The sequence below is a fragment of the Bactrocera neohumeralis genome, chromosome 6 (assembly GCF_024586455.1).
Source record: "Bactrocera neohumeralis isolate Rockhampton chromosome 6, APGP_CSIRO_Bneo_wtdbg2-racon-allhic-juicebox.fasta_v2, whole genome shotgun sequence".
NCBI classification, from domain to species: domain Eukaryota; kingdom Metazoa; phylum Arthropoda; class Insecta; order Diptera; family Tephritidae; genus Bactrocera; species Bactrocera neohumeralis.
The window spans coordinates 9,492,198-9,506,137 of record NC_065923.1 but is presented as its reverse complement, the minus strand read 5'-3'; the positions used below and the strand labels follow the sequence as shown (position 1 = coordinate 9,506,137).

The 13,940-nt window shown below is 36.3% G+C and overlaps 1 protein-coding gene across 6 annotated transcripts in view; it reads right to left on the bottom strand.

The window, feature by feature from the left end:
- The window catches only part of LOC126763366 (band 3 anion transport protein), a 48,881-nt gene that overhangs the window by 30,777 nt on the left and 4,164 nt on the right, over nucleotides 1-13,940 (bottom strand). Inside the window, exon 1 of one of the 6 annotated variants that reach the window (XM_050480800.1) lies at nucleotides 1,634-1,810. The exons of the other annotated variants lie outside the window; for them this stretch is intronic. The gene's annotated coding sequence lies outside the window, so the exon portion shown is untranslated. Of the gene's footprint in view, nucleotides 1-1,633; nucleotides 1,811-13,940 lie in introns of those variants that run through there. 6 annotated transcript variants of the gene reach the window in all.

The window sequence follows — 13,940 nt, the reverse complement described above, 5'->3', positions numbered from 1 at the left end:
GGCTTTGCGTAAAGCTTCCACGGCTTCATAAGTATACAGTTATTTAGAACCATTAAACAATTTCGAAACGATTGCAATGCCTCACGCGACACACGACCCGCCTCCGTCACGAATACTTCACATTTTTAAATATAAACAAACAACTCGACTTCTTCATTAACTGCGATCATCGGTGCTGATCTAACGCATCTGTGCATCGCTACCAAATCATTCACACACCAATTTATTCTGTGACAAGCAGCCAGAGTTATTAATATGTGCCAGTGAAAAAACTGAACAACACTTCTTTGTCTATAATTTTACGAGTGTTTGCATTGTATTTTTATGCTTTTATGATTGCTTTAATTAAACGTCTGATACATTGAGTAAACTTATGATGACATACTATACCGCATCTAATGAGAATAGCTTTCAATTTATTGTTTGAAAAATTTCCATTGCGTTTCATAGCACAGTTATAAAAAGTGATGGCGATCATAAAAATTCTTTTGTAAGCAAAAGTGATTTTTGATATACAATAAGAGAACACTATCAATAACCGAGCACATTAAAGTGTAATAGTAAGTAATTATTCTCTGCTGAGAGGGAAGAACAACAATCGCATTAAATTTCTTAAGAAAGAAAGTACACTTTCGCTCACATTCCAAAAAGGGTTGCCTACGCAAGACGGTGAGGAAGATATAAGGAACTAAAAACAACTATAGGACAGTTCACTGCAATGCGGAATACACACGGTTTGTCCGGAAAGTAATAGGATTGATTTTCTTCCGTCTGAATTGCTAAGCAATCAAAGAAAAGTTATATATTTTAGTGGTCGCACAAGACAACCATATATTTTTCTAAGTTGGTAGGACTGCCCTTAATTTCTATGCGCGATCTATCAACCAGTTCATTTACAGCAGCTGCTTAAGTCGGTACACCTCAGTGGTGCGTTGCGATTTTTACAAAGGATAAAAATATCGAGGAAAGAATTTGTCTCAAATTCTGTAAGCGTAATCACTGCGAACTTTGAAGAAGGCTTATGGTGATTCAGTTTTATCAAAAACACAAGCCTACGGGTGGTACAAAGCCTTCAAAGACGATCGAGAGATCGTTGTAGACATGCCACGTTCTGGACGACCTTCGTCCTCTTCAACTGATGAAAATATTAAAAAAGAGAAAATGGCCGGAATTGTGGTAAAAAAATTCATGGATTTTAGACGCATCGCACCACGACTGTGACCGAATTTAAAGCCAAAAACGCAATAAATACTACCGATTAACCACAGTGTTCACCAGATTTGCCTCAGTGTGATTTTTTTATTTGAGCTGCTCGAATATGTTTTGTATCTCTTTTGCCGGTCTACCCTTGTAACACATTGCCCTGAGAGTTCTAACAGTGGAAATAATTTCGTATTCAGTTAGTCCTGCCCCGGTCGAGTTGTTCATGAGCTGGGACAACAGTTTGTGATTTATGCCATAGGAACTGCTGTTTGAATGAAGCTTCCTAGTTCCAGTAGTTTATACAACATTAATAATTACTTGAAAACTTCCGTCCATGGTCACCAGTTTAACAAGGTGCTATTGTCATTTAAAATGCACAAGTCTGATAAATAAACAATTACAACTTTGACCCGATGTAAGTTGTACTTACTGCTCTTTCCATGAACCCACAACTAAAACTTATTTTTCGCAAAACTTTATGTGAACAGTTTCATGTGTTCGGTCACTGGAGGCGGTGAACGCTTGGCGCCAACGAATTATTTATCACTGATTATCGATCTTTGCTTTAACAACACTATCATTGGTTGGTGGTTTTCGTTGTTTTTGTTTTGCTGCAACTATTACAGGACACTTCTAAAATGCACAATAGAAATCGTAATTTTGAACTAACCACTGGACAGTCGACAGCTAACGGTCGCCTGTTGAACGCAGGTGACAAACATATACGCGATATGCTTACCGATGCTTGTCAGCGCATAAATATATAAAAATATTTACAAATATAGATAGAGCACTCGCGCCAGGATGTCGGGAATGTCGAATGTCGCGTGAGAGGTAAATCAAAACAACGCTTATTCAAAAGCACGCACTCAGAGTACACGAGTATAAAGTACCGACAACTGGACACCGATGGGTTGTGTTAGGCAATTAGGCACTTCACCAATATATGCACAGAATGTGGAAAAATTCAATACTCGCGGTATGGCAAACGACACGAAAACACGTCCGTCCGGCAATGCACGACTCAAACAATAGACAACAAGTCGCAGCGAGCCGATCGATCGAGCCGCTGTAATAAACGAATGCCTGGGTTGTGAACTTGTTGCGGGTGCTTTCTCGCCTTTTCACTTATTTATGGGCTCGGCTGTCGGCTGCGGCAGCGCTGCCGCAACGCAAACGCTGGGAGCAGCGCCGCGAAAAGCGCCCTCTTTTAGGAGTAGGCAGCACAGCGGCATTGGCGCTGACAGTGGCCTTATCGTCACACCTGATGGAGACAAATATTAGATGCGCTCTACCTACGTCACGTTAACCCATCAACGCCGAAGTTCGAGTAGTTAGAAACGAATGTGCGTGCTTTGAAATGAGCGTTTTTGACGACAGGTCCATTAGCGCTTGTCAAGAGGTTCGGCCTTGAAAGAAGTTTTCACGAACAATTGGAATGCAAACCATTTTAATGTATTTATAGAAATTAAATATGGCTGCAACAGGCATCGTGTCGGTCAGCTGATTTCGAGATTATTTACTGTAAATGAACTGTAAATACCGGAGGCAGACATAAGTGGTATAAATGGTATTTAAAAAAAAAAATAGTTTGTACCAACCCTTATTTCTAATTGGCAAAAATTCGTTTCTTCGAATATGATAACTTAGCAGTTTGGAGTTTTAGGGTTAATAACTTTAATGGACTTCGTATGTAAATATGTTATGAAAGTGAAGAATATCTCTTTTTGCTCTTATCAGTTACGTGTATTTGTAATAAAGAACTAATCACTATTAAAACCATGACGGAAAGTTTGAAACGTTAACGACGACAGCGATCGTTCAACGACCTGTTTGCCGATAAGACACACTACATTTGATGAACTGCTCCTACGAATACATCAGAGAAAGAGGTGAGGATTCTTTACCCAAAGCAAGAAGAATAGAGAGGCTAATACCAACTGGGCAGCAACGTAGGCAGATTCCAAAAATATGACGTAGGCATCGTCTTATCGTAAGGGTGATTATTTTTAACCAATTGAAACAGTCTAAAATGCTCATTATCATACGTCATGCGAATTCAAGTGCCACTTGACACATTCGGTAGGTGTGTGCGTGTGTCACTATATGGGCTTAACAGTACAGCAGAAGTTCTTCTAATTATTCGATTTCGCAAACTCTTAACATTTGTGATGTGAAATGTTACGTTCAAACCAATATAAACGGACAGACATGCAGGTAAGCTGAAATGTCAATATTTAATAGCTCTTAAGTAGCCATGTCCAGTTATAATTAATGGGGGTCTTCATTAAGACACACAAGCCGTTTTTAATTAATAAAGTTTAAACATGTTTACAGAAGGAAGAGTTTTCAAATTCGTTACCATACTGTTTGTTTACCTCTATCTCCCTAATTTCGCAGATATTTGCTGAGGTTTTAAGGCAGTGGTAAGTTATGTCATTAAGTCACATGCAGCTGTTTTTGCCTAATTCTTGAACAATTATTTGTACAAAATATTGAATTTGTTTATTCCTGGTTTTAATTTTCCAACTTCGAATCGTAATTGTGTGCGTATCTATATTGGCTGGTAGCGCTTGAAGTCACGCGTGACCACAGAAAGACGTCACCAGCGGTGTCGCTGTTGCATCGATAATCGCATTAATTAGCGCAGCAGACTGAGCATCGCGAAAATTCGAATGTTTTACCAACAAAAGTTATATACATGCCACACATCTGTTTATCTTAGATGTAAGTTACAGAGCAATCTTTAATCGCGAAATGTTCCAAGGCACGTCTCAAACAGGTAGAAAGACAAGCTTAACAAGTAAGAAAGCGCTAAGTTCGGGTGTCACCGAGCATTTTATAGTCTTGCAACTTGCAAAATTCAAAGCCGGCTAAATATCTTTAGTTGTTGGCAATAATGGAAAATATAGCGAAAGCGTTCAACTTCATTGTTCGACAAAATCGTTAGAGGATTACAAACAAAGCGAACATTATACTAAATTATCTCAATCGATTTTATCTATTTTTGTCAATACTACATACTATTAACATTCCACATACTAATAAAGTGTTCCCTGGGTTCCCTTAAAGTGCCGCACATACCATCACCAATCTCCATCTAGTAAAGTCAGCCGGAGGGTCGAAAATTCCGTTACAAGTTATGACTAGGTGAAGTTTTCACACGATTTGATCAGTTTTAAGCATACTGTTATAAGCAAACATTGAGATAACTCACATATGCGGTATAAAACCACAAGTTCGAAAATCTGTATATTAGGTTTTTGGGAGACCGGACTCAAGATATTTTTGACATTCAGACATATCTATTGTCAGGAAACTATTTGGTCCGAATTTCTATTATATATCTCACACATTGACCACTTTTTTCGGGAAAAAATCAATTATAGGCACTGGGGTCCTCATACTTGGTATCTAGGGGACTGAACAGTTTCGGTTCGATTTTGAAAAGTTTTGTTTAGAAAATGGCTCACTTTATGATTCAAGTTTTATCCCCTTATATTATTTGGTCAGGAATATGGAAGAATGAGATGGAATTTCAAATTATATTATATGGGAAGTAGGGCACAACAGACCTTAGGAAGCGGTGAATACCTCTTTTATTTATCTATACGGCAAATAAATAGACGGGGTTGAAGACCAATTTCGTCCATTTTTATACTGTAGTATAGAAATATTATAAGAATATTATGTACCGAATTTAGATGATATCGGTTGAGTAGGCCGAGATATGAAAAAAAACAGATATATGGGGCGTGGGGAGGCTTATCATCCAATTTCGGTTATTCTCACACTAACGTAAGAAGGGTTAAACAATTTGTGCTGTGTAAATTTGGGTGATATAGCTTTAATGGTTTGGAAGATATACTACATTAATCTGATTAGGGAGCGTGATCTCGACCACTTTTCAAAGATTTTCAAAACATGTTCGCTTAATTGTGTTTTGTGGTCGTGGCAGCGGTCCGATTGTGCCCATCTACATACATAACAAATTTCTTATGATGCCGAAGAGCATTTAGGTGAGAAAATTAGCAAATGTTTGCAGATTTTTAGTTAGAGGCATTCAGTGGTCAAAATAGATCATAAAGGCTAAACAACTTTCAAGAAAGATAACTTTTTAGCAGTTTCGGTGGCGATAATATTTATATGAATATAACAATATATTTATATCCGTCGTAAATTTTATGGCGCTCTAATTTTTAAATTGGCATTATTTTGATTTCGGATTTTATTTCATATCTCAGCAGACAACAATTAAAGGTGCGAATCATTTTGTTTTTCTGGAAGTGTGTCATAGACGTCAACGCCCACACAATAAATGGAGATAAATGACAGAATGGCAGAAGATTGCTGTTGACTGTGACCACGTGACCCACGTTTGGCGATATATTATTTTGTAGATACATACATATATAGTAGAAACTATATTAAAGGGTGATTTCAAATACATTAAGGATGTATTAAAATACTGTTAGGAGATGCGATATAGCTTTAAGCCTTTTCTAGTATGGTTGGTAAAATTCAGAGCTTATCATACTACCACGTCATTGGTTAAAGGCCTAAGCATTCACCTGAGCTTAAATATTAATGATTATTTATACCTAGCACGTTGAGCCATGAAAGGAATTTAGTTTAAGTTCTGTGTGTGACATTACAGTGGCGTCGTGGCTCCAGAAGCAGCAACATGTCGCCATTTGCTACGAAACGTCTTCGAACGGACCGTTAGATAAACTTAACTCACTCTCTACACACATATCTTTAGATCGCTCTCGCACGGCTGATAGGAGAACGAAACGCAAGAACCAGTAATTCTTAAATTAGTGGCTAAGAAGTGTGTCACATATTTTTAACCGGATTGGGTGCATTATCAGTTCAACTGCAGAAAACGGGCACGACGTTTTTGTTGTGCATGCATTGCGATACTCGATTGCACTTAATGCGGCGAGACAGCGTGGACAGCAGACGGGCAGTCAGTAGGCAGTCAGGTAGAATGTCTTTGCGCAGCGTCTGTGCGGTGTTTTCAAGTTCAATGGCGATGTTTTGCCATTTTTGAGAACACGTTTAATTCCGGATATATGTATGTGATCTTGTGATTATATGGCATGCCTGTAAGCCAAGATAATATATTCTGGAACGCACTCTACTAAATCACATTGATGGGAGCTGATTACGAGCAAAACCAGTTCCTGCTGAGCTAATTGAATAATTTTAATGGAACAGAGTCTTCTGCAACCAAACGCTAAATATTATACACCCCGCTTCGTAGCGCAGCTCACATACATATACATATGAATGAACTTTTATGTGTGTGTGTATAATAAATGCTGTTTAAAATAGTCGCGAAAAACACTTGCTTCGTTGGCCAAGTCTTTGTAGAAAATAATAATTATAATTTTCTAAATTTACATGGACTCTTAAATAATTATAATATAGCATTTTTATGGCCTTAGCTGAGCAGAATAGTATTTCGTACTTTGTCAAACGCAGCTCTTGCAAATGCAGTCAAATAAATTACGAGAAACACAAACAATTCACACACACACAGTTTTATGGCAAGCCAGTGCATGCACCGAAAATTTAATTCCTGCATTTTTGTGTGGAACCCCAGACAGAAAAGCAATTAAATTCACGCAAAACAAAATTTAACTGTCATCATGCCGAATGCTGAGTATTGAACTTTTACGTTAGGGTGGTCCTCATAAAGAACGGCGTTGGGTCTGTTCTTCATAGGGGCGTCCAAAAATTTTAATTTTTTTGTAAATCGGTTTCCACTGAGTGCGAAAGAGAAAACAAAGGCATTAACAGGAACAACAGCGATATTGCAGCACATTTGTTATGTCACGTACATTGCGCAGCAGACGTACGAAATCGTGTTTCAAGGTTATACAAATAGTTATTACAGTTAAATACTTAGTAGAGTGATTGTTTTTTGGTAAGAAGTATTTGATTACAAAATAAATAAGTTAATCCGTAAAATAAATATTGGCATGAACATAAATTAAAAACATGTACATATCTAAATGAAGTCAGAGCTTCTATATCGCACTTTGCAGAGGAGAAATTCAATGAGCAAATATTGACGGTGGTCTCGTCATGGTAAAACCGGCGAACGCTTATCAAGTATCCACAAAAGCATGTGTCAATAATGCAATGCAATAAAATTATACCAGCAGATAACGGTAATTAATGTCAACAAAATAATGGAGTAGACTACGAAAAATGTGGAAAGATAAGTAATTTACCGTTAAGGAATTGAAATTTTGGTGCAAGCGTAGCAGTTTTTGTGGACTGTGTTATGCTTAAGACGAGATTCTTTCCGAGTAGTTGAAGGTCGCCTATGCTTTGTTTTAAACAAATTGTAATAATAATGTAATAAATAATAATTTGTCGTGTATAAATGTAGCGAGCAACTGTTAATAACTATTTTTTTTGATAAATGCCAAATACACATCATTTTCTTAATCAACAATTATAAATCAATTACTAGCAAAGTATTTATTACCTGCGAATGATGAATGGTAATTTGTTGTTATTACAATTATATATAAATATATATACATACATATTTGTTGCCGAAACCACAAAAAAGTTAATGGAAATTTAATTTGGCTCTAATAGTTAAAAGGCATTTGTGTAAGATGTGTTGTGGCTGTTTCCATTTAAGAGGCTACATGGGTTTCACGCCATCAAAAAACGTATAGTATGTGTTGCAATATTTGATTCTATAACATCACTAGAATATTTTTCTAAATTCTCAAGTTGATCCCAGTAATAGTTTCGGAGATACAGCCTTGGAAAGTTGTGCCGAGGCCAGCTGTATACCAAAGTCAATTACGGGCTTCAAAAAATCTTATCTTTTCATTGTCTTATTAAATTCCCCAACACCTCTAGAATATTGTTTTAAATTTTCAAGTTGATCCGAGTAATAGTTTCGGAGATACAACCTTCAAAACTTGTGCGCTCGAGGCTAGCTAGGCTAAGTGCGTCGTCTTTAAACGCGTTTTTCTCGAGACTGTGTGTTTTGGTTGGCAAAATTTCTCGAGAACTACCCAACTGATCTTCATGAAATTTTACATAGGTCTTTGAGATATAATTCTTAAACACTTGGACGAAAGATTTTTTTCAATTACGACTATTTTAAAAAAATGTCGCCAAATTTTCACTGAAATTTTAATTTTTTTGTAAAAATGTCTCCCAAGAATGCAATGTTCACTTTTTTCCTTTGCCCAAGTTTCAAGTTAAGGTTTTAACTAAAATACGTACTTTTTCACTTTAGATAATCCTGTGAGGATTATGGCGAGTTTAATATATTTTTTACCAAAAAATTCAGAATTTCTTTGTTAAAAGTGTATGTTTGTAATAAGAAAAAATTTAAAAAAAATATTTAATTTTTTATTTGAGAAAAAAATTGTGAAAACGGCTGTTTTTACTCGAGGAAACCCATGTGTAACCCCTTAAAACTTTAAAAATCGGTTTTCAAGATTAATCGCGAAAAACGCATCCAATCTTAATGAAATTTTACACAGTTCTTCGAGATATAATTTACAAGGTCTAAAACGAAAGATTAAAGATTTTTTTATTGAATTATTTCCATTTAATAAAACACCAAAATTAGCATTTTTTTTGTAAAAACGTCTGCCAAAAATATAATTTGCATCTTTTTTTCGTTTTCCCTTCGACCAAATACCTAGTTTCTTCGTATTTCTAATCCTCCTAGTCTTTTCGTATTTCTAATCAAAATGGTATAACACAACGTGATTGGTAGCACTGGAGATATACGTCTGCAACGTCATCTATTGGCAAAATACGAAAAGACTTTTTCGACTACAGAATATTTTTTTTTACTTTTCATGATCCTATATGAAGTTCTGCTGTCAACGCGGAAACACCTTTCTCCCGAAGTACTGCTTGAAATGACATCTTAATAAACGAGTTTTGGAGTTTTGAATATTTTCCTTTGAAAATTTCCAAAAAATCTTTGCAAAATATATTTCTTTGAATAACAAGAAGTTTGAGTAAAATATTTTATGCTTTATTTGGAAAAAAAATATTGAAAAGAGGTCTGTTGTTGCTCGACGAAACCCATGCAACTGCTTGATCCTTGGATACACTGACTAAAACTCTACTCCCCGATCGAAAAGCTGAAAGTAAAGACTGCACAATTGCGTAACACATTACATCAGTGCGTATAGTACTGATTCATAGCAATCTGGCAACATGGCACGCAACAGGCCTTTATCTACGATAATGTGTGTGTGTGCGATAGCTGGACGCAATCGTTTGGCGCGAAACTCAGCAGGTTGCACAACAACAACACACTCTTGTATATGCAATACAGACAATTGCAACAACTCTGAAAAATTGCATAATTAAATTGTTGACCTAGAAGCAGAATAAGACACTTCTAATTACTCACTTTCAATATCGCAAAGGTCTACAGCGCACTCATACAACTACAAAAATACTTTCCAATTATCATAATCGCGCATTAACACACACACACACACATATATACACACACCAAGGTAATTCTGTTGGAAATACAAATGTATATGCAAAAATGCGTAAAGACACACAGCTTCTGCAGTCAACAGATTCAAAAGCGGCTTTTCGTTAAAAAAATATAAAAAACAAGCGAGCGCTGATCACATGATAATCGCGCAAATGAAATGCCACATTCGTCTGTTCCGTTTTGTAACAACCGTTAAAAGTCATTAAATGCCGTCACTGGTTCTCCTTTTCTCAAAAACCGCTTTGCGAAACAAGTGGACTTTCGCGCCTACATACTAATGTTTTGATCTGATTTTAATATGGTGCGTACACACACAAACACACGCACACGTCTGTTGTAGGCGCCGTAGCAGGCACTTCCGCCGCACGTGATGCGGTCACCTCGTGCGCTCATTTGGCGGCTGGGAGCGCTTTGTTTGATTTTACGCAATCCAGTTATGTCACCTCTTGACAGCCACATTCATAAATCCATATTCATCGGTACACTTGTATATGTACACATATGTAGATACTTAGTTGTCCACGTGATTTGAGGGAACCGAATTTGGCATATGATTGAAGAATCGCAAATCTTTTGAGAATTTCGCAAATTCTTTTGAGCAGATCTGTCGTTTAATTAGTGTAAATACGCTTATGAAACACTTTCAGCTGAGAATATGGGGTTTATGCCATTATATGTTATACTGTGTATAATTTGTACAGGGTGTACGAAGTAGAGGTACTTTTTTTAATAGTATTTTTTTTTGAAGATCACATGTGAGTCGTGTCAAGCTGTCATGTTATTTTTAATCAGTATTTTTTTGTATTTTATTATTGAAGGACTTGTGCCTGAACAACATTTACAAATCGGTCAACTTTATTACGAAAATTCACTTTCTGTAAAGAATGTGTTTCGCGCGCTTAACTCAACTTATGGTCAACATAATCGGCCTACTGAGCGTGCTATTCGCAACACCATCATCCATCTTGAGACTCAAAAATCATTATTGGACAATGAGCGACCGAATAGACCACTCTAGCACGCAGTGAAAAAATATAGCAGCTGCAGCTGACGAAGAGCGTGGAGAGTCCATTCGGTCCGTTCGCAACAACTCGATATGGCGTACGGAACGACTTGACGAATTTGACATGAAGATCTTAAATTGAAAACGTAAAAAATAAAGCTTGTGCTAGAACTAAAGTCGCTTGACCATCCCAAGCGACATCGTTTCGATCTATGGGCTCTTGAAAAGTTCCAAGGAGATCCAACGGTTTCGAGTACAATTTTGTTCAGCCGTCCGAGGCGTAGCCGCGGCCAACATTTGAAAGTTAATCTTCCAAAAAATGAATGCCACAGAACGTTTTTTCGAATGAATGATTGAAGTCTCTGTATTTTTTCTTCAAAAAAGTATGGAACCTCGAAATGGAAAACCTTTTATATAAAAAAAAAACAGTTTCGTAGCAATTTCTGTTGAGCAGTCATATCTCACATTGGTTTGAAAACCCAACCGCAGTGCAATTGGAAGACACAGACACTTGATATGTGAGCATTTAGTGTGGTTCGATTGATACCCATTTCAGACATATCAATTTCGCGCTCGCAGAACTACATTTCAGCGGTGAAGCTGTCAGCAAACTATTTTTAGAAAATAAAATAAATAAATGTTCATAATTTCAAATGTGGTAACAGTTTGAAAGTACGATTGACATTTTACTGAGAGAAAATCCACAAAAACTTCTCAGAATGTCTACTTCAGACCTTTTGTAGAAACGGAAGCTAACGTATTTATGTATGTGTATATGGTTTGCCATGTCCAAAGAAATATTCGAACAGACACTTCATTGTTTATCACCTTCGCAGTAGGTGGCCTGGACTTTGCACCCAAGCATCCAGCATGGCTTTATGTTAATCTTGTATCTCTTCAAGAACTTAAGAAACTTTTGCTTTGGGCGAATAAAATAAATTTGCATTTATTTCACAAAAATCTCCTCAAATTCGTTTTTAATATTTCCAAACCTTTTTTTAATGCTTCTTTAGATGTAAATATATACAGTCGGTGCCAAAAGTACAGCACAATAAACTAAAACCTATTATTATTCGAATTGGCCAGATCCGAGTGACATAAATTATTAATATTCCCTGTATACGAGTAGTTTGCTTAGAGTTTTTATCTATTTTTGTTATATAAAGGTAAATAGTCTGCACCGCCCATTCTGGAAAGACCGAATAGAGTTCAGTTGTTTCCCGAGCTAACAAAATTGGTATCAGCAAAATTTAATTTTAGCGTCGGTCGTTGTCATGTCTCAGACCGAGCAAGTTTAATTTCAAATTTTAGCCAGAACCGACACCACTTATGGAACACAAAACTGCTTCGTTCGTTAAATTAAAATTAATTTTTTGGTGTTATTTTTCTGTCGTGGTTTGTTAAATCAATTTCGACATGTTTTAAGACTTGTTTTATAATAGTAAATTTGCTATTTATATCTTTAACAAGAGAACAACAACTACTAACAAACAAGCAAGTCGTTTGCCGCTGCTCAAGTTTCACGATTTATCACAATTTTACTCATTCATTTATCAGCTTTAAATTATTGATTTGTTAGACGTAGTTGTCATCAATTAATTTCAATTATTTCTTTTTTCTGAAGTTTTTTTTGCTCGCCTTACACTAAGTGTTAGACGACATAAAGGGCTTGATGGAAAATTCCCACGCAATATTAGTTCAAATGGTGCCAAGAGGTGCCAATAACAAACAATAAGATCTAGACCTCCACTAGAGCTTTTGACTAGATGAATCCACTTGGCGGTGCGCAAAGAAAATTAAACTTATTTTTATTTCGTGTTGCAAAAAAACCTCTCTGCATAAAATTCTCTTACAGCAGTCGGCGTCTTGTTCTTCAGCGCAGTGTGGCCGACTTTCCTACAGGGTGCGTATGAAAACACTCACTGAATTGAATTCAGTAGACGCAAACATGTCTGCGCGCGGCTGTGTGTACACCAGACACCGCGTACAATTGCTCGGCCATCGGCGTTGTCACTTTATCGCTGTCGTCGGATTTTGCGTGTGCGTTTCAATTGAAATTGAAATTAACTTCAATAATGGAACTGTGGAAAGCATAAGTAAAACTACACATGCACACATTGTGTAAATATGTACATTCATTTGTTATGTTGATATATGTATGTATGTGTATGTGGGTAAAATTTCCTATTCTTTTCAAATATTGACAGTTCAAAACTAACTCATTTGCGCTCAAATTGTATTTTAAGTATTTGTTTATGATATTTTTATTTATCGGTATTTTGATTTGCTGTTGTTTTTTTATGTCATGTGTGCACGCCCGCAAGGTCACGTTTTGTATATAACTGATATGCTATTTTTATCTGCAAAAAGCGTTTCGTTTCGCGTTTCGCGTTTCGTTCAGTGTTTTGTTGTGACAAAAAATACTGGCTTTCTGCTGAAAGCACTTACAATCGCCAGTCGTAAAATTCATTAGCGAGTAAACACTTCGGTGTATTTCCAAATGAATTGTGCAACTATTACTAATTTCATTGTAAGTGATTTATGATCCACTCCAAGCACTACGGGCTATTCAAATAGCCACGAGTGCGAGTATACTATGGACATACAAAAATACAATATCTACAAAATAAATATATATAATATATATGGGTATATATGTCTGCAAATGTGCCCACATTTCACCAAGATGCTTGACCATCCGTATCTTATGCTCACCGTTTTTCTATAAACTGAGATTGAAACCTAACTTTTGTACGAAAATGAGATTTATTCAAAAATTCATTCAAATGCGTTATCTCTATTTTCAACAGCACACATCCTATTACTCATATATCATCTACTAATTCTCAATAAAAATTTTGCCAACTGTCATGAATTCAAAGGAATTACATATGTATTTGCTCTGAATCTTACGATAAGGAACATTGTTTGCGTAAAATAATGACTCACGAGCAAATGACGCTCTCTTGATAAGAGAAAATTGAGAAACGAAAGTAGGTAGATATTTAGTAAGGTATGATTAGCAATGGTAATTGAAAAATAAAGGTCACTACTATTAAAGTTGCATGAGAAATTCGCTCCAGAACGACTACTTTACAACTAGTAAGAACCGCAAACCCAATTAGTCTGCCGGCTTCCTACTTTTTAAATACTTTTACGTCTCCCTACGTTTGGAAATTTTCAGATTTCGGTCAGAATCTACCAAAAAATTAAAGATATTTT